We start from the raw sequence: 26753 nt of genomic DNA on the forward strand, positions 1-26753 counted from the left end.
TGTGTGTGTGTGTGTGTGTGTGTGTGTGTGTGTGTGTGTGTTTTAATAGACTTTATTGTTTAGAGTAGTTTTAGGTTTCCAGCCAAATTGAGCAGGTACAGAGATTTCCCATATGTCTTCTGCCCCACACATGCACAGCCTCCCCATTATCAACATCCCCCACCAGAGTGGTACCTCTGATCAAATCAATGAGCCTACATGCCACATCATTACCAAAGTCCCTATTTACATTAGGACTCACTCTTGGTGTTGTACAATCTAGGGGTTGGGAAGACGTATAATGATGTATATTCACTATTACAGTTTAATGCAGAGTAGTTTCACTGCCCTAAAAACCTTCTGTTCTCCATCTATTTATCCCTCTCCCTCCTCCATCCCCAGTAACCACTGATCTTTTTACTGTCTTCATAGTTTTGCCTTTTCCAAAATGTCATAGAGTCGGAATCAAAGACTATGTAGCCTTTTCAGATTGGATTGGCTTCTTTTGCTCAGTAATACGCACTTAAAGTTCCACCACATCTTTTCATAGCTTGATGGCTCATTTCTTTTTACTGCTGAATAATAGCCCATATCTAGATGTATATAGTTTATTTAGTTTATTTACCCATTCACCTAGTGAAGGACATCTTGGTTGCTTCTAAATTGGAGCAAGGATGAATAAAACTCCTATATACATCCATTTGCCGGTTTTTGTGTGGACATAAGTTTTCAACTCCTTCAGGTAAATACCAAGAAACATGATTGCTGGATTATGTTTAGTTCTATAACAAACTTCCAACAAGGCTTCCAAAGTGGCTGCACCATTTTGCATTCCCACCAGCAACGAATGAGAGCTCCTGATGCTCCACACTCACTTGGACATTTGGCATTGTCAATATTCTGAAGTTTGGCCATTCTACATGATATATAGATGCCAACAGGTATATAATGGCACCTCACTGTTGTTTTAATTTGCATTTCCCAGTCTTCTGCTTTTCATGTGGTCAATGGTACCACTATGGTGGTCAAAGTAAATAGCAAATATTACCCATTCATTATTCTATTTATTTATTTATTTATTTATTTATTTATTTATTTATTTATTTATTTATGTTTACTTATTTTTGAGAGAGAGAAACAGAGGATGAGCGGGGGAGGAACAGAGAGAGAGGGGGAGACACAGAATCTGAAGCAGGCTCCAGGCTCCGAGCTATCAGCACAGAGCCCGACGTGGGGCTCAAACTCAGGAACGGTGAGATCATAACCTCAGCCAAAGTCGGACGCTTAACCAACTGAGCCACCCCGGTGCTTCTCATTATCCAATTTAGTAGAAAGTTTTTAGTATTTAATTTTTACAGACGTCTACTTCCATTTTTTGAGGTCTTTGCAGACTAAAAGGTTTGCTGCAACCCCAACTAACAATTCTCCAGAGTCGGCATAGAAATGCCCTCAATGCTGTGTTCCCTCAGTGGAATAATTCTAAATGTGCGTTTTGTACTACTCCCAGCGTCTCTCTGCAGAATTAAGTTCTAGTCATGTATTATGGGAAATGGCTTAACTGTGCACCCTTTACTGGCCTCCTTCCTCTCCGATTCCCTCCCCGTCTACCCTACTGATATTACCTGCACTCCATATATAAAGTACCTTCACTCTAATCTTTGTCTAAAGTTCGGCAAAACTAAGACCTTTGTAGATTGATGGCATAAAATGAATAATGAAATCTCTCTGTAAGAGCAGTCAGACTGTTTCTCTCTGTGCACTTCTATTTCAGCACACGTTTCATGAGCATCTAACCCATAATTTCCCACTGATCCCACTGAATGTCAAACCTATGGCTTCAAGCGCTCCAGGCTGAAGCATTGGCCTGTGCACAACTGCCTAGTGCTCCAGGTGACCTGAAGGGGCAGCAGCACCAAATATTTCTGGTGCGCAAAACTGGAAGGAGTTAACTGTCTCTAGTCATCAGGACTCTTCATTCTTATCACTGAACACCCTGCATGCTTGTCTTGAAAGAGACATATTGGTCACATTGCCAACACAGTGCTCATAGGTCTCACCTATTTCTCAACAAGACCATGGACGTATCCAGAGGCACAAAATGGAGGTCTGCTTAACACCTTTCAGCTTATTTTAAGGCAACTAACAATAATAATATTTCATTTCCTATGAAATGCTAAACAGGGTACCAGGATATTACAGATAAACCAGGTGTATCTCAGGCAAACAGGTATATACTTTCCCAAACTTAATGAGATTGAAGTCACTGGGGCAGACATTAAGTGCTGACTACACAAAAGCCGTTACTCTCTCCACTTCACCGCTGGGACACTAGAGCACCTTCTCATGCTCCCTGCACCTGTGGGCGGTGTCATGACCCAGTTCTCGTCAACGATTCGTAAGTAGATGCTAGTGGGTGGGACTTTGGAGAAAGCTTCTTGGAGCAAGCAGACTGGCATCCCCTTCAGCTCTTGGCCAGTCAGGCTTTCCCTTTCTATTTTCTTTTCTTTTTTTTATATTCAAAAATGATGGCTTGATATGCAATAGTCCTCTTCCAACAGTGAAGAATGAGGAAAGATGGCAATAAAGATGCCTAAATGTTTGATGTTTGATGGTATTGTTGACATTGTGGAGTAGTTTCAACAGTCTCTGAAAATCTGATCATATATATATAATCTTTCTCTGTTCAAGTAACAGGGTTTACTTCTTCACTGAAATGCAGCCAAGTTCTTTCAGTATAGAATACCTAACACTCATTATACCTATAGAAGTGCTTCTCTCTCTACCAGTCTCTGTTAACTCTCACTAAGTTGCCCTAAAATAGAAATAGAATGGTAATGACTTAGGACTGGTATATGTCACATCTAAAGTTCCATTTGAATTCAATAATTAAAAAAAAAAAAAAAAAAAAAAAAAACCATTACCAGGACACCTAGGTGGTTCAGTCCATAGAGTGTCTGACTCTTGATATTGGCTCAGGTCATGATCTTGCGAGTTCATGGGATTGAGCCCTGCATTGAGCTCCGTGCTGACAGCGTGAAGCGTCCTTGGGATTCTCTCTGTCCTCTCTTTCTGGCCCCTCACCCCGCTCTCTCTCACACGTGTGAATTCTCTCTGTCTCTCTCTGTCTCTCTCTCTCTTAGAACAAATAAATGAACATTTTTTAAAAAGATTCTCTCTCTCCCTCTTCCCCTCACCCCCATTCACATGCTCTCTCTCTCTATAAAAGCTTTTTTAATTTAAAAACACTACCAAGAAATCTTAATATACTTACTTTATTTTCCAATTATTGAGCATTTCTTAAAAGCTGCCTGATATTTAATCTTAATGCATGTAAGTCTGTATTGAAAACTGCTTGAAGGCAAATACAGGATCATATACTTTGGCTGACCTTATGAAATTTGTCAATAATTAAATGGAAGCACTTTGCACATCCTTTTAATTTTCCCAATATCAGGAACTGTTAGAAGTGTTTTCTTAAAGATTTATGTTTTAAATGTTTTTAAAAGTTCTAAAAACTTTCTCTGATTCAACTTATTCCAAAAATTAGCTTGAAAAGTAGATTTCCTTCTTTCTTAGTTTAGGTAAACTGAGTTTTATATCCTTTAAATTTTTTTAAGTTGATTGGCAAGAAGCCAGCTTTCAAAACTTTCCAAATTAGCCACCTGACTTAGTTATAAAAAGAAAAAAAAAAGCAAATAATTCACTTGAATCCCTCCCACAAAAAAAAGCTGTTTTTTACTTTCCTTAGAGTAGATCTGCTTTTAAATGAGAAGATGATTGTAAATCCTGGTGAATTGCTCATAGACTGTGTTATATTGTTCCCTGGGATGAACTTTAAAAGGCATCTTGTGATTTATGTATTTGTGATCAAAATAAAGACAGCCTTTTACTGTGGGAGCAATCTGAATCCTATTTTATGTGCTTAGTCAAATGCTAGGTATACGACTGAAGCAGAGGAATGAAGAAGAGAGCAACATTAGGTCTCGGCACTGGAATTTACCTGGATCTGTAAGATCTAAGCACAGATCACTTGATTGGTCACACACTGTTCTGCTAGGATCCACCTGATAATTTCTACGCGTGGATCAGCCTTTTCCCCCAACCACACTGGGTTGCTGGCGGGCAGGAGATGTGCCTTTGATGCATCATTTTCTATCTTCCCTGCATGACGTGCTCCTGGGCACATAGTTGAAATGGAATGAATACCATTGAAATGATGGTCTGACACCTCATAAATTGATAGCTTTTTGGGGAGAGGAAGCCCTTCCAGTGATTACTAAAGGGAGGAGAATAGAGTGTCCTTGATTTCCAGTGTCTGTAAGCACATATTTAATAAGACAGCTTCTCAAGGGCATTTCTTTCCACTTTGAAAATCACTTGGAAAATATTTAGCACCTGTTCTTGGAATCAGTCTTGACTTGAAAGAAAATGCCCATGAATTCTTTCAGAATTATTTCTTCTGTATTCTTCCCTGTCCTTATTGTATTCTCATACTGCCAAAAACAAAAAAACACACAAAACTTCAATAATCTCGATCGTGCACTAAATGAAGCAATCCTTTCCCTCGACTTTAAGGCCTCCAGTGTGCCCTTCTAACTTCATCAGCTACTACAATTATTTGTTCCAGCCATATAACCTGAAATAGTCCCTACACGTAATTCGTGCTTTCCTGCTTCTCACTGTCTTGCTACCTGAACACTTTCCTACAACCTTCGCCGGTCCGGATTCTACGCCTCTGTGATGACGTCATCCTCCATGCTCCTCTTAAAGGGATACGAGCTCTTTCATCCTTAAAACCTCCTTGGTCTTTTGTAAGGCTTCCTAGGGCTCTTGTTTGATTTTGTCATAGGAAGTGAGAAGATATCCTTTGCGCAGTTTCCTCAGCCTATCCTACAGGACTAGAAAACCCCAGCTATTCCTTGGGCACTGGGCCTGGAACAGCGAGTTCTCTCTGTGTTGGCACTGAACCCTCACCACAACCTGCATTACCATCTCCCTTTTACAGATGAATTAAAGCTAAGTAGAGGGCGGGGACTCAGATTTAGGCTTACACAGGGGTGGCCGACAGCCCTGATTTGCCTGGCGTGAGGAATTTCCCGAGATGCTGGACTTTTCAGCACTAAAACTCAGACAGTCCTAAGCAAAACAGGATGGTTGGTCACTGCTGACAGAAGTTGTGTCCTCTCATGAACAGTCAGTGCATACCTCACACCCAAAGGCCCAGAGGTGGGAGGAAGTGGCCATTATGGTCCAACAGGCAGGAGCTTCCCCTCCCCCACACTCACCCCAGTCTGCCCCAGTCCTTGGCAGAGCTGGGTCACAGTGACCTGCGGCCAGGAAGGGAAGCCCAGACTGGGGTGTGGCTGGAGGAAGTCTCTCCCACATCTACGCTCCCCAGCTCCTCCCCCCTAAGCTTCAGTTGGTTTCTCTCAGAGACATGACTGCCAAATTTGGAGGACTTTGATGGCTTACTGGGTACTAGCTAGATACCTGCACTCTCACCCACTAAAGGGAGAAACACAACAAAATGCAGGTCCTTGCAGAGTTGCAAGAAGATGCTGGAGAAATACATTGTACCCAAACACTTGATGGACCAAGTCACTCAATCCTTTCAGACACACCAAGGCAAGGCCTAACTCCTCTGGAAACCCAGACTGCTCCAGAAGTACTGACAGACCCAAGGCTGACAATTCTGTACATCTACACAGGTGCAAACAGCAACCATTTGGCATAAACTGGTCATCTAACGCTACTCGCCCCGACGCATCCCAGATAGCCAAGGTGTGCAGAAGCAGGCCAGACTGACATTTCCTGGAACTTCAAGTCTAGTGAAGTTCCCCATGTTTTATTGGGGCCTAATTACGATGTCGATCCTCAGACTCAAATGTTCCCAATCCTGTCTGCCCATTATAATCACCTGTGAAGGGGCACCTGCGTGGCTCAGTCGGTTAAAGCATCTGACTTCGGCTTAGGTCATGATCTCGAGGCTCGTTAGTTCGAGCCCCACGTCGGGCTGTGCGCTGACAGCTGATAGCCTGGAGCCTGCTTTGGATTGTGTCTCCCTTTCTCTCTCCGCCTCTCCCCCACTCACACTTTGTCTCTCTTTCTCTCAAAAATAAATAAACATTACAAAAAATCTTTTTTAACAATCACTTGTGAAGATTTTGGGCGCCTGGGTGGCTCAGTTGGTTAAGCGTCCGACTTTGGCTCAGGTCATGATCTCACGGTCCGTGAGTTCGAGCCCTGCGTCGGGCTCTGTGCTGACAGCTCAGAGCCTGGAGCCTGTTTCCGATTCTGTGTCTCCCTCTCTCTCTGCCCCTCCCCTGTTCATGCTCTGTCTCTCTCTGTCTCAAAAATAAATAAATGTTAAAAAAAAATTTTTTTTATTAAAAAAAAAAAAAAGAATCATTTGTGAAGATTTTAAGCCTACAGATGACCTGACCTTTCCCCAGGCCAATTAAATCAGAAGGTCCAGAGCATTGCACAAGCGAATGTAACATGCAGACAGGGTTAAAAGCCATTGCTCTAGCTCAGTGACTCTCAGTGTGCCATCCCGGGCTGGCATCACTGGCAGTTTGTTTTTATGCTAACAGGTAAAATTATGCTATAGGATAAAACGAACTCCGTGTTTCCCTTGACTCTCATTACAGTAACAGAGGTGTCTCCACCCATGGGAAAATGACCCAAGAGGCAGAGTTTGGGCAAGATAGATTTAATAAACTATCTATCAGAAGACGTTTACCATAGAAACACGGCTGTGTGATACTTAAGCCACAGGATTTCCTCTACCTGTCTCCATTTTCCTTCATTGGAGCCACCTCCATCGTTCTTGGTCTGCAAGCATTTTCCCTAAACTTGAAAGTCTACTGAATGAGCACTCCCACGTCTCAGATTTAGCTTCCCACCATGACCTAGAGAGTTGCCTCTCAAAGAGCTATAATGTTTCAACACCCTATCCTTAGATGCTTTTATCACATAGTCTAAGTCTTGCTGGAGCTCCCCAGCCTTGAATTAAGTATCGGCCTCCCGTTTGCACTCATTAAATTGGACTCACAACGTTGGCAAAAGAATGTCAGGATGCTGTTTTGTTAATTTCAAATAATTTATAGAAAAAAATTTTATTGGAATGGATACTCTGAAAACGTTGTGGTCCGGATTTTCTAACATTTACTTTTTAAAATTATCTTAATCACAGTAATTATTTTTCTAATGTTACATTAAAAGTGGCAGTTTAAAATGTTGGACAGGAAGAAGATGTAATTTAATGAAGGGCATCTTTCTCCACATTGACATGGATGTTAAATCTTTTTTTTTTTTTAAGATTCTAATGTGGCCTAATTACTTTAATTTAAAATTCTGGGTATGCATGTTTTATTCATGACTTTCTAGATGATTGAGAAAGTTTTTGCAGCTCCTTTGAAGCTCTAACTTTGGAAATATAACAAATAATGAAGCCATCATATTTTCAAAATGCTCAGATAGAGGAGACTTTTGAAAGACAGAGTAATTGTGAATCAAAGCCTAATCAGCTGCTGTGAAATGAGTTTTTAATTATGACATTGCCCCTGATATGCTGGAGTTCAGCAAGGTTAGGAAAATGACCTCACACACATTTCCTCTGAAAGGGTAGAATGTTTTTTCCCTCGCAGCACATCACCTTGAATATTCAGAAACTAAGTTGTTCTGCTTCCCGTGAAAAACCTCTTAGAAACATTTTTTCACACCGACCTTTGACTAATCTCACACACAAAAAACGAAAAGTGTCACTCATTGCTTCTCTTACTAAAATGCATTATCTTTGCATGGACATAATGGCTTCTGAGTCAGAATACTCACCAACTCCCACTGGAAAATTCGCATTTTCCAAAGTCGTTTGTAAGTTTATTAAAGAGGATATGAGAAAGGGTGCTCAAAGCCTAAATCTTTAGATTTCAGAGTTCTGGATCAAAATAACTGGTTTTATTTCAGGGGGCCAAAGATAATACAGATTTTCCATTCCAGAGAAGTGTGGGTTTACACAAGGGATCTCTCTGGACAGTCAGTACCTGACGTCTCTTGAAGTCAAGTTCAACTCAAATTCCCATTTTTAGCAAGTAGTAATCTGCTTGAGTTGAGAGCAGAAGAGACATGATGTACACAACTTCTCAAACCTCCAGTCTCCAGGGTAGATATTTACACCTATATTCTAATTTCTGGTTACTAACTCAAACTGAGAGATCAGAGCTTAAACATTTACAGTTAGTTCCCTAAGAATCCAAAGAAAATGAGTACACCAGCACATGTCCAAAGCAAAATCAAAAGACTTGATTTCAATTCCATTACCAGTTTTCCTTTAGATTGGGGGGGCGGGGGGGGGGCGGTGTGCATAGGGGACTCCAGCCAAATGAAAATCTAGGTTCTACAAAGAAATGAGCACTCACATCTCAACATCTTCTAAAGCTCTCTCCAGATAACTGTGAACCATGTTACCAATGTGATTTTTAAGGAAGGGCATTTAACTCATTTATTTGAAAGTCAAAACCTCTCCAGTTCCTTAAATACATATATTCAATCAAATCAAAGAAACAGGTGTAGATGTTGCATGAAGCATGACTCAGAGCTGCTACTGACAGTTTTCCCTTCTGAGGAATGCAAACAACCACAGGCTCGTTTAATGAGAATAAGTAGGACCCTGAAATAAGTGTTACTTATAGAAGAGTCGTCATTAACATGCTGCACCAGAGGTGTGATTTGCATGAGCTCTGATTGCATTTGCTGGCTGTTCACGTATCTGTGCTGAATCAATGCCACTACATCAACACACAGGTTATCTTTTCCCCTCACTTTAGAATGGACTCAAATTCTGATTGAGAAATACAGCCCACGTGTCTCTCTACCACATGCTTTGTGTGAGCTACTTCTTGGCTGAAAAGGGAGATCAGTCAAATCTTACGCAACATTTCTAACGCTGAACAAACCCGTGTCGTTTATTTCTTGAAAATGCTATCTGTGAAATGATCTGATATCTCTGCCATTGGAGATGAGTGCCATAAGAGCCAGCAGATTTACTAGAAACAATAAAGGTTAGCATTTATTGAGCAGTTACTAAGTGCCAGATCCTAAGATAAGCATTTAATCTCTCATTGAACTTTCCCGCAGCTGCTGTTAATAACCTCAGGTTGATAGGTGAGCAAACCTAGGCTTAAAGGGTGAACTTGCCCAATATCATAGGCTCTTCATTTGTGCAGTCAAGACTTGAACTCTGAAGTCCATGCTCTTAAACATACATTTTCCAGAAGCTGAATAGTCAACGTTCTCAGATTATGCAGACCCAACCGAAGTTAAATTAAAGACCTGCTCTGCTGAAAAGTGAAACTTCAGAAGTAAGACCACCTCATGGAGACAAAAATCCTTCAGAGGTGTCCTCAGCGTCTGCAAACCAAACTGACCCCTCCATGACACCAAGTCCAGAACAGGACCTGAATTCCCACGCCCACACAACTGCATCTTGGTTATTCACATCCCGGGCACCCCCTGCTCCAGCCCTTAACTTCCAACCACAAGAAAGGAAAATTTACAAAAAGAAAACAAAATGATGCTTTTCCCAATGCACTGAAGCTCTGTTTCTGTTCAGAATTTCTCCTGTAGACACTGAAAACAGAGTGAGGAGTTCGTGAGAACCTTGTAAGCTAGTAACAATAACAGAACTGAAGAATTCCCCCCAATTCTTATTAAGCCATATTGACCACCTATACAACTGTACGGATAGTGCTAAACGCAAACATGTCTTCCCATACACACAGATACACCTATGTACATTAACACTAAGCTGATGGGCAGCCGTGCAATTAGAAATCAACCAACGTGCACGTGGAGGGCTTCTGTTGCACACGGCTATGGTCCCAGGTCCACCCACACTCTGTTGGAATACAAGCAAGGCATTTGAGTATAATCTACTTCTCTAAAAAAGATTTTTAAAACTCAACTACTGTGAGCCCTAGCCTTTGTCAGAATGTGGAGGGCTTCCCTTGCCACAGATACCAAATACGGCAGTAACTGCAATTGCTAGAAGCTGTTCTCTGCTGAAACACACCTGTTACAACAACTGCAAAAAAAAATCCAGATTAAAATAAGGGATCATTCTATGTAATTAAGAGATATTTGTGTGGCTGAATTAGAAACATATCGGCTCATCAATAACATACACTACGTTCCACAATGAAGACTATTGCTTCTGGATATATCTGCCAAGTCCCATCAATTCAATCCACAAATATTTACTGAGTACCTACTAGGAGTATGGCACAAGGACGGACACTAGGGGATATAACATCATGAAGACAGGTGCTGCAGCAGCCCCTGCCTTCCCGCCCACCAAAATCATCCGCGTAGATAAAGTGAGATACGAACAGTAAGCAGAGCAGGCGAACACGTCTAACTAAGCCTGGTCAGGACTCTGTCTCCCCACCTCGGGTTGGTTTACAGGCTCTTACTTTGGAGCACTCTGCATGAAGCTACTTAGGGAGGCCAGGCAGTAGTGTGGTACACATCATGGATGGAAGGACTCTCCTCAATGGAGCAGAGACTGTGTGGTCTGAATACAGGATGCACAGTGCCGTTAGACCGCAAACAGTCTCTCTTTTTTTTGTAAGATATGCGAATGAAGTGCTGGTGTGTTCACCAAGAGGTGGCACCTAGGTTCGTTCTGAGGAAATAAATGTACAGAGTCTTATGCACAGGGCCCTGCATCTACATACAGGAGAGCTTTTTTGAACTCACACAGCTGTATGCAAGTCGCGCCAATTAGTTAAGACTCTGTCAACAGCTTGGATTTTTTTTTTCACTTGTACATTTGAGACTTTTTGTTTTGGAAGATTAAAGTATGAAAGCTGCATACGCTGAGTTGGGAATGGGGAAAAAGAGCTCGTAAAAGGCAGTTGCTATCTAGAGGATGGCCTGTCTAGAAAATCGTACTGGGCTTGCTCTTAAAAATAAACTGAATTGGGATGCCTGGATGGCTCAGTCGGTGAAGCATCCGACTTCGGCTCCTAACTTCGGCTCAGGCCATGATCTCGCGGTTCATGGGTTCGAGCCCTGCATTGGGCTCTGTGCTGACAGCTCAGAGCCTGGAACCTGCTTTGGATTCTGTGTCCCCCTCCCTTCCTGCCCCTCCCCTGCTTGCACTCTCTCTCTCTCTCTCTCTCTCAAAAGTAGACATTAACAAAATATATAAAGAACAGAATATTTCCATTCACAGTCAAGAGTCTAATGAGCATCAGGTAGGTTGGCTATAAAGACTTCCTCCCTCTGCACTGGGCCTGTTAGCTAAATGGCTCCTCTGTCTCACTGCCTCACTCCTCCCCTCATTAATGCCCCCAAATATGAAACACATCCCTCTCTCCCACGTCACACAAATGCTGTAGGAGGGATGTGATGCAAACATAACCAACCCTCCCTCTCCACCTGCACATTCTAATAGAACTCTTGGCTTCTGTTTATACGGGTTTCTTGTAAAACCTTTTTTACCTGGTGCCTGGCCTCCAGCCTCTACCTCTGAAAGTCACCCTAAACCACCACCTGGTTAATCTTCCCTCAACAATGATTGCAGCCTCCATTTACTCATCACTGCTGGCAGAGTAAAATCCAAAACTCTTTAATACGGCGTCTAAGCCCCACCATGTCAAGGCCCCTGGGGAACTACATGACAGCGGTGCCCCCTATCAAGGTCATTGTGAAGGTCAAGGACACATGAAACATGCCCACATATAACTCCAAATACACCTAGGGAGACAGCGTGTCCCCAGGGACATACAGACAAGCCTCATGTCGCTCTGTACATGTACATGAGCAAGCCTGGGTCTGTTTCTAACCTTGTCTGCTCTTTTCTGGGGGGCATCTCCCCTAATGAAGGCACCGAAGACTCATCTCTTAATTTTTTTTCTCATGTCTCATAAATTAACAGGAAAAGACCCACAAGCATTAAACAATTTGAAAAATGTCAAGATGACGTAGGTTTCCCTAAATTGCTAAGAGTTGTATAGAAGAGAATTCTCATTTGAAATGTACATGACTAGTCCTACTTCCCCCGAAGCCACGCAGGAATCATTATTCTGCAAAAATGTAAGTAGAGCACATCCTGGCTCTGCCTTCCCCCAACTTCCGACATTGGCTTCCCTCTTGTCTATTCTACTCCTGTCTTTATTACCCAGGATTTTAGCAGAATTGCTAAAGCTTGAGAATATTTTAGCGTTGGCATTTTTGAAAAATAACCACGCAACTTCCTGGAGCGCAATGCGGTGTAACCCACCAAACTTGGAAGTCCTTGAGAGTAAACACTGTTTTAATTATATCTGTAGCTTCACTTTCTACCCAATTGCCGGGTCATCATTAGGGTAAGAACAGGATGGGGAAAGCATGCGGTGGAAGGCAGGGATTTCAGCCCTTAATCTGTCACCTGCTGACTGTGATTTGGAGCAAAGCCCTTAACCTAACTCAGCCTGAGTTTGCTCAACTGCTAAAGAGAGGTTGTGATACCAGCTGCTTCACAGGACGTTGTTCTGAGGACTAAATGCGATAATGTATTACAATGTGGTTTATAAATGATAAGCACTGCATGATATAAGTTATGATCGCTCCCGAGTACAGGCTTAAAGTCATAAAATGAGTAGAAAATAAGACAGAGCTGACTGCAAAACAAACATCTCAATCACGAGTGACAATGCCAAAACCTGAAAAACATCTTATCCATCCGAAAGTCTTCCGGGAGCCTATCTCTACAAGAGAAGGGGAAATAAAAGAAGAAAATGCCTTGCAACTGTGGCAAACTGGATTTGGCTCCTATTCCACTAAGAGAATTGGCCAAATCCAACAATAAATGGAAACAAATACTTTTGTTTTAGAAGTATGCAGTCAATATGTCAAAGTCATTTGGATTAGACTAACCCTCTCAATGAAAACAAGTATAAAAGATGGATAAAATACACAAAAGAGATATTGGGAGTCCTTAGAGATCAAGTAGGTGAGCCAGAACTTGAAGGACTAAATCCCAGACAGCAAAGGAATGTGGTGCGTGTGTCATAGGTAATTTTGGCATTAGCCTCCACGTTTACCCCCATACCATTTTCTGACTCACTGCATGAGAAATGAGCCAAACTCAAAGCAGTGGCCTGGAACTTGCAGCAGTCTCACTGAAGACGACTGATTGACTGATTGATTGACTGATTGATTGATAACCAAATTTAAAGATTCCACAGGCAAATTTAATAGCATATGAAAAAAGAACAAAAAGGATCATTGACAAAATGGAAGGTAGGTCTGCAGGAATGTCTGCTTGAATCATGAACAGAAAAATGGAAGGAAAATACAGAAAAGAGCATCAGATACCGAGGAACACATCTTTCAATGTTCTAACATACATATGATTAGAATCTCAGAAGGAACGAGGAAAGAATGGGACACGAGCAAATGGAAGGCACAAATTACCAATGTGGGAAATGAAATGGGAGATGTTCCTACAGATATTACAGATCCTTAAAAAGATAAGAGGATAGTGTGAAATGACACAATATTCGTGGATTAGAGTCTCAGTGTTGGACAGATATCATTCGCCCCCACATTGATCTAATGATTCAATACAATCATAATCAAAATTTCAGAAAGACAGTGTGTGGAAACTTAAAAAGGTGTTTTAAGATGAATATAAAAAAAAACAAAGGTGCGCGCTTGGGTGTCTCAGTCGGTTAAGTGTCCAACTCTTGACTTCAGCTCAGGTCGTGATCTCATGGTTCTTGGGTTCGAGCCCCATGTCGAGCTCTGTGCTGGCAATGTGGGAGACTGCTTGGTATTCTCTCTTTCTCCCCTTCTCTCTGCCCCTCCCCTGCTCTCTCTCTCAAAATAAATAAATAAACATTTAAAATAAAAGACTAGGGACAAGAGTAGCAAAGACAATTTTAGAGAAGAAAAACCACATTGGAGGGTTTATAGCAGAAGATATAGGACGTATTAAGATAAGCTATAAAATTATAACAATTGGGACCCCTGGCTGGCTCAGTCAATCAGCATGTGACTCTTGATCTTGGTGTCCTGAGTTCGAGCCCACGTTGTTCATAGAGTTTACGTTAAAAAAAATTTTTTTAATTAAAAATAAGTGGCAAAATTATAACAGTTAAAATAGTGCATTATTGGCCCAAAGACAACAGATCAACAAAACTGAGTCCAGAAACCAGCGTATACATATATGGTCCGATAAGTGCCATCACAATGCAATACAGTTAAACAATATTTAGAATAAATGATGTTGGATCTTTGGATATCCACATAGGAAAAAAGTTACTATTGAAACCATAATACTACATATATCATAATACCAAATATATATATATATATCAGTTCAGGTTAGATCATAGCTCTGAATATAAAAGACAAATAATAAAGCTTCTTGGGGCTAACACAGAATATATTTAGGATATTAGCGTAAATCAAGATTACTTACATAGGATATGGAAGGAACATAAAGAAAAACAGTAACAAATTTAATTTCATTACAAAAAAGAAAGTCACTACAGCAAAAAATACCATTATAAGAGTGAAAGAGGCAAGCCAACAAGTGGAAAAAGATATTTGCAATATTCATTTCCAAGAACTCACTTCTAGAATATATATAAAGAAATATTACAAATCCACCAGAAAAAGACAGGAAAGCCAAATTTCAAAAATTGAACAAAAACTCTCGAATAGGTATTTTGGGTGTGTGTGTGTGTGTGTGTGTGTGTGTGTGTGTGTGTGCGTTTTGGGAGTGTGTGTATATATATATGCATGTGTATGTATGTGTATATATATGCATGTATGTACATGTATATATTCTCCAGATTGCCTAATAAGTACATGAAAAGATGTTTAGCATAATTCATCATAAGGAAAATGAGATACCACTACAATATCACATTTTTTAAATGACAATACCAAACGTTAGTGAAGACTTCAATCATCAGGAACACTAGCAATGGGAGTGTAAGCTAGTAAAACCACTTCAGAAAACATTCTGTCAGTACCTGCCAAAGCTAAACATATGAATCCCTATTATCTGACAACTTTTCAACATAAAAGCATATATATATATATATATATATATATATATATATACATATATGTATATATATATATATATATATGAAAGACATATATATGAGAATGTTCACAGCAGCCTATGCATAAGTTTTCAAAGCCAAAACCAATCCAAACATGCATTAACAATATAAACGGTGGAATAGTCTTTTTTTTAATTTTTTTAATTTTTTTAAATGTTTATTTCTTTTTGAGAGACAGAGAGAGACATGGCATGAGTGGGGGAGGGGCAGAGAGAGAGGGAGACACATAATCTGAAGCAGGCTCCAGGCTCTGAGCTGTCATCAGAGAGCGCAATGCAGGGCTTGAACTCACGAACTGTGACATCACGACCTGTGCTGAAGTCAGAAGTTCGCTCAGCCGACTGAGCCACCCAGGTGCCCCTGAATAAAACACTGTGCCACAGGGATCAGCAAACTATAGCCCGTGGATCAAATCCACCCATGCCCATTTATGGTATTGTCTAAGGCTGCAGAGTCCTATAGCTGCAACATACAACGTAGAGCCTACAAGGCTGAAAATACTTACTAACTAAACCTTTACAGAAGAAGTGTGCCAACCTCTGCTATACAGCATACTTCTACTACCACACAGAACAAACCCCAGGAGATGTCATACTGGTGGGGGAAAGCCAGACATGAAAGAACACACGTTATGATTTAATTTATACAAAGTTCAAACACAACTAAAATTAACAGAAGTCAGCCAGAAGTGACAGAGGCCACAAGGCTGGTTACATTTCAGGAAACATAACAACTTGTAAGAGCAACAGTGGAACTGACCACTCTCTTGAAACGTGACCCTGTCATTTAAAGCAAGCAGAACTATAGAGAAGTACCCACACTTGACTAACCTTTCCCACCACACCGTGCAGGCCCCTAGTAAATCTCTCAGAGGGTCAGATCACTCGCCTCCCAAGTTGGAAAGACAAAATGAAGCAAAATCAATCATTCAATAGCTGCTGGGTAGTTTAGATAGAACCTTGTCACAAATCTCTTCTGATCCCTATAGGTTTTGACTTCTTTATATTTGAACAGTAGGAAAAAAAAACCAGTAGGAGCAAGGAAAAACAAACAAACAAACAAAAAAACACAACAAAGAACTACAAGAATCTAAACTAAATAGTATTTCAGGGGTACCTGGGTGGCTCAGCCGGTCAAGCTTCCAACTTGGGCTCAGGTCATAATCTCCCAGTTTGTGGGTTTGAGCCCTGCATCAGGCTCTATGCTGACAGATCAGAGCCTGGAGCCTGCTTTGGATTCTGTGTGTCCCTCTCTCTCTGCCCCTCCCCTGCTCATTCTCTGTCTCTCTCTCTCTCTGTCTCTCTCTGTCTCTCTCTCTCTCTCTCTCTCTCAAAAATAAATAAACATTAAAAAAAATGTAACGTGCTTTCAGTATCAACTAAAAGAATATGTCCATCCCAAATCCACCCCCTTATTGAGATGAGTGAATGGAATATTCCCTGAAGCTCGGAAGAGTATTGATTTTGGAACAATAATTAAAATCTAATGGACTTAATCAGTTTCACATAGAACTATAAATTTCATCTCAAGACATGATAAATCGCTGAATAAGAATATCTGACTGCTCATCTACTCAATTTTTAAAAATTCAGATTCCATTTTCTGACAATGTTATTCACTTTAACTGAGAGAAATATTCATACCATCTGAATTGCTGGACATTTTATTCTAAGAAGGGGAGGGAAAAAAGAATCATTTGGTTCTTTATGGGGGTCAAATTATACATCAAATAAAGTATGAAGTTCCTTCACCAGATACATTTCATAAAGTTAAATGGTTCTTTCAAGATTATGCTGACAATAGAGTCTTCAGTCTTTGTTATAATATAGCCTACGACCTCACTAATAAGGATAATAATGTATCATCAAAAAATGCTGTTAATTGAAAACTGCAAGTCTAATTAAGCAGGGATGTGACCATGCATAACATATTATTAATGGAATGATAAGATTGCATTACACCAACTGCTACAAGGAAAAAACTACAAGGACGGTCCACAGTTCAAAGAGTCTTCACATCCATTTTGGCAAAAGTTACTGATGATATTTTCCTTTCATTAAACTGTAGGCTTCATAGCAAAATGACTTAAAACCAGAAGAAGAAAGTAGAGCCAGATTTAAAAGATGGGTCACAGGGCAGCTGCTTGGGATTCAATCTATAAAGAGTCCCCACACACGGCTGGAAGACATCAGAAATACGGGGCCAATTAACTCGTGTTTCCACGTGAAACTCTTTACATAACGGGTAAAATGTAAATCGGCCCCACTCCCAAAGAATTAGTTCCCTCTAATGAAAAATATAAATACTCCATCCTAGTGCTCACCTCTTTCCACGGAGTATTTTGTGATACACGCAGGCACATTCAGGAAGCTTGGGGGTCACTACTAGGCCTGGAACCAAACCTGGAAACAGCCAGCCGATAGTTACCGGAAGTCAGCAGTTACAGGCAATTAAATTTCAACACTGAAAGAACATGTGGTACAGAACTGCCTCTAGAGAAAAACGGATTTATTTTATTGCCTAAATTTTAAATTCCATGCCTCCTAGGACGCCCCCTTGTAACGGGAAAAGCCTTTTTAAAGATCTAACAAGTAAACTGCACTACAGGAAAATGGAACTCATTTTGCTGACATTAAAAGAAAGTATCCAGGCCAAGATGATACACTGACAGCATGTTAAGATCTCCCCCTTCCAGGGGCACCTGGGTGGCTCAGTCGGTTAAGCGTCCGACTTCAGCTCAGGTCATGATCTCACAGTCCGTGAGTTCAAGCCCCGCGTCGGGCTCTGTGCTGACAGCTCAGAGCCTGGGGCCTGCTTCTGGTTCTGTGTGTCCCTCTCTCTCTGCCCCTCCCCTGCTCATGCTCTGTCTCTCTCTGTCTCAAAAATAAATAAAAAACATTAAAAAAATTAAAAAAAAAAAGATCTCCCCCTTCCAGCAGCTAGTACTTAAATGTTAGATTAAAGACAAAGATACAGATATGTAAACATATTTACTTGTTGAGGACAAGAAAGGAAAGCCTCCAAGAGTTGGAAATAGAGAGGAACTCACTAATAGATACTAAAGACTCACAGCTCAAAGGAATTTGGGTGTGAGTTTGGGATACTGAGACTAAGGCCTCACCGGTCTCGCAGGATTGCTTACAAATATAACGCCATCCAGGATAGGTAGCGCAAGGGCGCCTAGGTGGCTCAATCGATAAAGCCTCTGACTCTTGGATTCAGCTTCGGTCATGATCTAGAGGTTCATGATTTCAACCCCCCCGGTGTGCCCTATGCTGACAGCACAGAGCCTATGGGGGTCCTCTCTCTTCCCCTCTGCCCCTTCTCCACTCATGCACACATGTGTGTTCTCTCTCTCATTCTCACTCTCTCAAAATAAAGAAACTTTCAAAATATAGATATGCATAATGAATTTCCTTTTAGAAAATATGAATAATGAATTTGTGTATCAGAATATAGTCACAGAAAAGGAAAAACATCTTACTTGATACAGTACAAATTTTCTTGTTTAGCAATATCAAGGCTCAATCGTCATTATTGTCCTACAATTCAAAATCTAAGACCACTGTTTAATCTCTGTTAACCACTGTCCTCACATCTTAGCCTTCTTACTGAATTTACTTTCTTACTAAACTTACTAAGCTTACTAAAGATTTTCATTTCAAGATCAGAGTCTGACGATGAACTGCAGAAAACTGTATTACTATTCCCACATATGCACAGTCATACATAAGAATTCAAAGCACTTTTTTTTACTTCTTTTTTAACATTTATTCATTTTTTGAGAGACAGAGAGAGACACAGCATGAGCGGAGGAGGGGCAAAGAGAGAGGGAGACACAGAATCCGAAGCAGGCTCCAGGCTCTGAGCTGTCAGCACAGAGCCCGATATAGGGCTCGAACCCACCAACCTTGAGATCATGATCTGAACCAAAGTCGGACACTTAACCGACTGAGCCACCCAGGCGCTCCTAGACTATTCTAAATAAAACTAAATTTAAAACAAAATTTTTAAAAATGAAATAAACAGAAAAACAGCTTTTCCAATTTCTTATATAAAACAATGTTAACAGAACAGTTCAGCAAAGACAGTTTTTCACCTTGAAGAGAAAGCTTGTAGCTGTAATTTTTACTTCTGAATAAGTTCTTCTGCCTGTATTGTAGGTGCTTCAATCTAATTGAAAATGAAACATCTCCAAGTTGGAGAAACAAAGTGACATTCAGAGCCTAAGGCTTGACTCCCACGTAATTCCACCAGTAATATTTTTATGGCTGCAGAAAGCAGAAAAACACAGATATTTTGGCTTGTAGTATTAAATTTAATTCATAAAGTTTAGTAGCCATACTTCCGAGGACAGAGAAAAGTCAGCTTCCAATACGGTTAGTCCAGAAAAAGAAAGATATATTGCTGGTGCAAAAATTGCCTACTCAAAATTTCAAAGTATAGGCTTTAGGGCTCTGAAACATGGGAAGATATAAATACTTTATTATACATCTCATATTGCAAAAGTATCAAAAAGATTTCCTTGGGTTAATACAGCTACCTAAAATCAAAGAACAAAATAACAGAACAAAGAATGAAGGGAGTTTTTTTATTTTTTTTAAATATTTTTTTTTAACGTTTATTTATTTTTCAGACAGAGAGAGACAGAGCATGAACGGGGAAGGGGCAGAGAGAGAGGGAGGCACAGAATCGGAAACAGGCTCCAGGCTCTGAGCCATCAACCCAGAGCCTGACGCGGGGCTCGAACTCACGGACCGCGAGATCGTGACCTGAGGCGAAGTCGGACGCCCAACCGACTGAGCCACCCAGGCGCCCCAGTTTTTTTATTTTTATTAGTTCTCTTGTCATTCATAATAAATTAATAGAATTCTGGTTTTTCTAGCTTTCCGAAGAGATTTCATGAAACATATGAAACAGCTTAGAAACTAGCTTATTTTACAAAGAAGTGACACATTTTTAAGAGAATAAAGAGAAGGAAAGTCTTGGTTTCTGAGCATATGCACATATATATCATTTGAGGGACTCCCCAAGTATAATAGAAACCACTTAACAAAGATCAAACCACATTCTTTCGTTGTTTCCTGTCCCTATATCATTGTGCTGACACATTGGAGACTGTTATCCCCATTGAGTGAGTATAAAAATGAAGAAAATTTCTCCCTAATAGTAAATGTACCATCTTGCTCATTTTAGCATTTTATCTAATATTAGGGGCAAAAGTGGAAACAACTTCAAATACTCAAGTAAGAACTTCAGAGGGAGTACGCAGTTTGCATTATAATGTATACCTGTAATAAAATAGCAAAGTGCTTTTAAAAAAAAACATTAAGGGAGGAAAACAATTATATTTATAATTTAAATGAAATTCTGCATCCTTCATTTTTTAATTAATTTAATTTTTTAAATTAATTACTCTATTTATTTATTTTTAGAGAGACAGCACAAGCAGGGGAAGGGCAGGGGGAGAAGGAGAGAGAGTGGGGAGAGCCCCATGCGGGGCTCAATCTCATGACCGTGAGATCATGACCTGATCCAAAATTGAGACTTGGTCATTTGCCCAACTGAGTCACTCAGGCACCCCCGAAATTCTTCATTTTTAAAGGAGTATAATTTTTCCATGATCTACCTGGTTCAAATCCTATTTGATCTTTATAAAGATAGAAAAAAAGACCATGTTCAATCTTTTCAGATGCCCAGCCAACTATTTTCTCTATTAATGGTCTCTAATTTTCAGCCAACAGAAATAGATTCTGCTACAACATTTTTCTTCACTGTCGCCATCCCCAAATTCCTTATTTTTTCTGGTGCCCTCAGTGAGCACAAGATTTGATTAACACTAATTACTAGCATTTTTGTTCTACCAGCTTACCAATATTAAAAATATAATGGGGCTTCATCAAATATATTTGCAATGGCATAAAACTTATTATAGCATATTTCTACACAGACAGAAGTGTAAACATTAAAAACTGAAAAAAAATTAATATAACACTGTATGTTAACTACACTGGAATTAAAATTAAATTTAAAAAGAATATTCTACATTTTGGTATCAGTGGTGGTTACAAAGAAACAAATGCATAAAATTTTTTCAAACTATACACACAAATTTTTGTTTAAGTTTTTATTTATTTATTTTGAGAGAGAGAGATAGAGAGACGGGAAGGGGAAGAGAGAGAGAAAGAATCCCAAGCAGGCTCCACACTGCCAGCACAGAGCCCGATGTGGGGCTGAACTCTGGAACCATGAGATCAAGACCTGGGGTGAAAATCAACAGTTGGGCGCTTAACCGACTGAGCCACCCAGGCACCCCCACACAAGTATTTTAAACCACAATTAAGGGAACAAGTGTTTACAATGATTATCTGATTATAGACATGGGTGATTCTTCTTTTTTCTGTATCTCTTTCCAAATTTTATACAAAGAATAAATGTCTTTTCTGTAATGAAAAAAAAGTGATCAATATGAATAGAACATATCTCAGAAAAAGAAGCCATAAGAGGGATATTCAACAAGAGTTGGATCATGGATGAATTTTTTCAGACCTTTAATAAACAGGTATTTTGATCCTATGTATACTTTCCCAGGCCATAAAGAAATTTTACAGAGCCATCATAAGAATGATACTAAACTTAATAAATACAGCATAAAAAATAAACTACTAGCCAATCTTTTTATGATTATATATGTACAGGTGCTAAATTAAATATTAGCAGGGGAGCCTGGGTGGCTCAGTCGGTTAAGCGTCCGACTTCGGCTCAGGTCATGATCTCACAGCTCGTGGGTTCGAGCCCCGCATCAGGCTCTATACTGATGGCTCAGAACCTGGAGCCTGCTTTGGATTCTGTGTCTCCCTCTCTCTCTGCCCCTCTCCTGCTCATGCTCTGTCTCTGTCTCTCTCAAAAGTAAATAAACATTAAAAAAAATTTTTGTAATATTAGCATATGGATTTAAGGAGTTTTATTAACAAATTATAATGCCACGACCAAATAAGATTCTTATCAGGAATAAAAGGAGAGTTGAACACTGAAAGGCTGTTGGATGTAATACCTAATTATTTATAAAATTCATGATTATAGATGTAAGAACTCAAAGATATTTTCCTTAAAAAGCTATTAAAATCGTGTGAAAAGATGTAAACTGTTTGACTAAAATCAATTGCACAAAAAACAGATTTCCTATGTAAAAATAAGGTATAAATTAAGCAATAAATGAGTAGAAACTACAATTTTTAAAAGTGTAAGTGGGGATAGAGGGAGATAAAAGAAATCTTAAATAGGAAGACCTATTTTTAGGGGTGATTAGGGAATTATGAAGCCTCTTGAAATTACTCTAAGATACGATGTAATATAACAAAATTCCTGCAGAATTTCTTTCCTTTTTTCCTGCCTTTCTTTTTTCTTTTGCTTGTTTTCACCTTGACAAAAAAAGAAAAAATCATTCCAAAGTTTACTTGAAAGAATTAATGTTTTAAAATTTAGGCCAGGAAAAAAAAGTATTAACAAAAAGGTCTAATGACAAGTATAAATATACACTTGATCTTGAACAACACAGGTTTGAACTGCACAGATCCACTCATACACAGACTTTTTTATATCAGTACAGTATAGTATTATAAACCTATATTCTCTTCCTTATGATTTTCTTAATAACATTTTCTTTTCTCTAGCCTACTTTATTGTAAGAATACAGTATAGAATACATATAACATACCAAATATGTGTTAATGTTATGTTGACGGTAAGGTTTCTGGTCAACAGTAGATTATCAGTGTTAAGTTTTGGGTGAGCCAAAAGTTACAGGCAGATTTCAAACTTGCAGGGTATTGGCACCCCTAACCCTGACATTGTCCATGAGTCAATTGTACATTATAAAACTGTAATAATTAAAACAACATGGCATCGCATGGAGGGAGAATTGGATCAATAGAACAGAATTTTTAAATCTATAGAAAACCCCAAGTATTATTGTTAGTTTATCATCTAATGAAGGAGGTATTTCCATGAGAAAATGCTAGACCAGAAAAAGCATGGGGACAACTTATTAGTTATTTAAAAGGTTGGGGCACGTGGATGGCTCAGTCCATTAAGCGTCCAACTTCGGCTCAGGTCATGATCTCATGGGGTTTAAATCCCGCGTCAGGATCTGTACTGACAGCTCAAAGCCTGGAGCCTGCTTCAGATTCTGTGTCTCCCTCTCTCTCTGCCCCTCCTCTGCTCTCTGTCTCTCTCTCTCAAAAATAAATATTTAAGAAAATAATAATAAAAAAACTAAAATAATAAAACATGTCCACAAATTCTTAGACATTCATTTTTTCCAAGATGGAGCCTAATTTCTGTCCCCTTGAGTGTGGGCTGGATTTGGTGATTCACTTCTAAAAAACTTAGGGTAGAAATGGCAATGACTTCCGAGACTAAGCCATACAAGACATTGTGCCTTTCCTCTTGATCTTGGATCATGTTCTATACAAAACATCAGTTGCCATGTCAAGGACACTCAGCCCTCTGGAGAGGAAGCAAATCCTTTGTCAAAAGCCAGCACCAATGTGCCTGCTTGGATGTGGACACTTTAGCTCTAGTGAAGGCCAGCAGACCCATGAAAGAACAGGAGACCAACTATCCTGTAGAAGTTTCCCTAAGTTCCTGACTTGTGGAAACCACTCAAGATAGTAAATGTTACTGTGATTTTAAGCAGCTATATTTTCAGAAATTTTGTTACCTATGTATCTAAGTAATACATATCTATGTATCTATTGTATCTAGATAATAGATACAATCTACGTAATAGATAAGTAATAGATATCTATGTAATATCTACGTATCTATGTAATAGATAAGCAATATACTTCTTGATTTTTATTATTATAAATATCCCTATAAAGAAATGTGTGTGTTTATGTATTTATATATAATTGCACTCTTGTGTGAACATATCTGTGGGTTAAATTCCTGGATATGGAATTTTTTGAATCAAGAGGTTTGCATCCTAAACATTTTGGTATATATGACAAGTTATCTTCCAAAAAGTAAATAAATTTATACCTCCCTTTGTTCACAATATTGTTAACAAAGGGTATTAAGTATTTTTAATTTTTTGCCAAATTGATAGATATTTGTTTTAATTTGCATCTCTTTAAGTGACAGGTTGAATATTTATAAGACTATCTGGCCATTTGTAGATCAAATGTTTGCCTAGTTTTCATTCTGGTTCTCAGCCTTTCATTGATTCGTAAGTGCTGTCTGTAGTTGAAAATTTGCTTTTCGTTATAGCTGCGAATCATTTTCCCAAGTTGTCTTTGCGTTTTGACTTTAAATCAAACTTAAAATCTACTAGGGGCGCCTGGGTGGCTCAGTCAGTTAAGCGTACGACTACGGCGTCTGACTCACAAACTGTGAGTTCGAGCCCTGCGTTGGGCTCTGTGCTGACATCTCAGAGCCTGGAGCCTGTTGTGGATTCTGTCTCCCTTTCTCTTTGCCCCTCCCCCACTCATACTCTGTCTCTGTCTCTCTGAAAAATAAATAAACATTAAAAAAAAGAATTTAAAAAATCTATTAAAAACTTTATTAAACAATTAGTCTATTAAAAGCTCTATTAAACTTTTTTCTGTATAGATTTATTTTTACAAAATAGGTGACCAAATTTATTTATCTTTTTATTTATGGGTTCTGGAGTTGTGGCATTCTTTGAAAGGCCTTCTTCATTCCAATACTATATTGAATCCACGGATTTTTTCCATATTTCTTTTTTTTTTCATTTTTTTTCATTTTTTAATTTTTTAAATTTATTTATTTTTGACCATGAGGTCATGACCTGAGCCAAAGCTGGAGACTTAACCAACTGAGCCACCCAGGCGCCCCTTGTGAACGTATTTTAAAATCACTAGTAAAAAACTTAAATATTTATGAATGAAAGGCTGATTAAATCAATCATAACCATTATCTCTAAATATTTTTACAGCCTATTCCTTCAGTAAAAAAAAAAAGAAAGATAATTTAAACACATAATCCTGATATGAAAACATGAATTATTATATTTATTTATAATAATTAAATATACATTATAACTGTTACTTTTATATTATTGTTTTATATTATATATAATTGTATATAATTATGCATAATATAATTAAATACAATTAAATATATAATTACATAATTAAATATAAATTATTATTTTTATTTTATCTTATACTTATATACATATACCCTTGATAACATAGTGTGTATGCTACAAAATAGACACAAAAAAAATTTCCTCTTCAATGAGATAAACCTGAGTGGAAGAGCTAATAATATTTTCTTCCCACTTCCCAGTGAATCATCTTGAGGTGAATGTATGTACTTAAGGGACCACTGAAATAAATGTAGTCATTGAAAAATGAAATGACTCTATGAATACAAATGAGAGAAAGCATCCAAATCAGAAAAGCAAAATGGTAAACATCAGGTATCAGTTGATTCCATCTTTGTGAATAAAGAGCACACACATAGATGCTTACACACACACATAAAATAAATGCAAAACTGTAAGAGGGGCACCTGAGCGGCTCAGTCGGTTACAAGGCAGACTCTGGCTCAGATCATGATGTTGCAGTTCGTGAGTCAGCGCAGAGCTTGCTTGGGATCCTCTGTCCCCCTCTCTCTCTGCACCTCCCCTGCTCATGCACCCTCTACACTCTCTCTCCCCAAAATAAACAAACATTAAAAAAAAATTTTTTTTAAGCCAGAAAAGAAACTTAAGAAAGGTTATCTCTGGAAATCAGATTTAATCAGAATAGAGATGAGGGAAAAAAGCTTCATTTATCTTTTGATTCACTTCTATAACTTTTGAACTTAATATGCACATGTTTTCATTTTGATAATTACTTTCATTCTTTAAAGAAAATATATGCAAATTCACATAAATAAAAGCAGTGCAACAAAAAATGAGTGAAGAACATGAAAAAATGGTTCTCAGGGGAAAAAATGTATAAAAATGCCTCTTGAGGGGTGCCTGGGTGGCTCAGTAGGTTAAGAGTCTGACTTTGGTTCAGGTCATGATCTCACGGTTCATCGGTTCGAGCCCACATCAGGCTCTGTGGTGACGGCTCGGAGCCTGGAGCCTGCTTCGGATTCTGTGTCTCCCTCTCTCTCTGCCCTCCCCCAATCATACTGTCTCTCTCTCCCTCTCTCTCTCTCAAAAACAAATTTAAAAAAAATTTTTTTAAATGTTTTAAAATGTCTCTTGAACATTTTTTTTTCATGTCCAGTTTCATGTAAAAGAAGTGAAATGTAAATCAAAACTACACAGAAATAGCACTTTTCATCGACCAGATTGGCAAATACCCTGAAGTTTGATAACATACCGACTTGGTAAGGGGGAAAGTCACTTTCATTCATTGTTGTGAAGACTCTAAATGAATATAACCCCCCTGGAGGGCCTTTTGGCAACATCTACCAAAATTTAAAATGCACATACCCTTTAACCCAGCAAAGCTACTTCATGAAATTAATCCTACAGGCATATGCAAATAACATATGTCCAAGGTTATTTGTTGCAGGATGGTTAATAATAGCAAAAGATGAGGTTGTCGTCGTCGTTGTTGCTGTTTTTAAATTCCAGAAGCAAACTTTATTTACTGTATAAGTATCTTCACCTCAGGTGGC

General features: G+C 39.0%; 1 long non-coding RNA gene across 1 annotated transcript in view; it reads right to left on the reverse strand.

Annotated features, from left to right (window-relative positions):
* Window positions 1-17766, reverse strand: part of LOC111560613 — a 98422-nt gene extending 80656 nt beyond the window's left edge. Inside the window, exon 1 of the long non-coding RNA XR_002742619.2 lies at window positions 17428-17766. This is a non-coding gene — a long non-coding RNA (uncharacterized LOC111560613). The remainder of the gene's footprint in view (window positions 1-17427) is intronic.
* Between the last annotated feature and the right edge of the window lie 8987 nt (window positions 17767-26753).

This window comes from Felis catus, chromosome A1 (assembly GCF_018350175.1).
Source record: "Felis catus isolate Fca126 chromosome A1, F.catus_Fca126_mat1.0, whole genome shotgun sequence".
Classification (NCBI taxonomy): Eukaryota; Metazoa; Chordata; class Mammalia; order Carnivora; family Felidae; genus Felis; species Felis catus.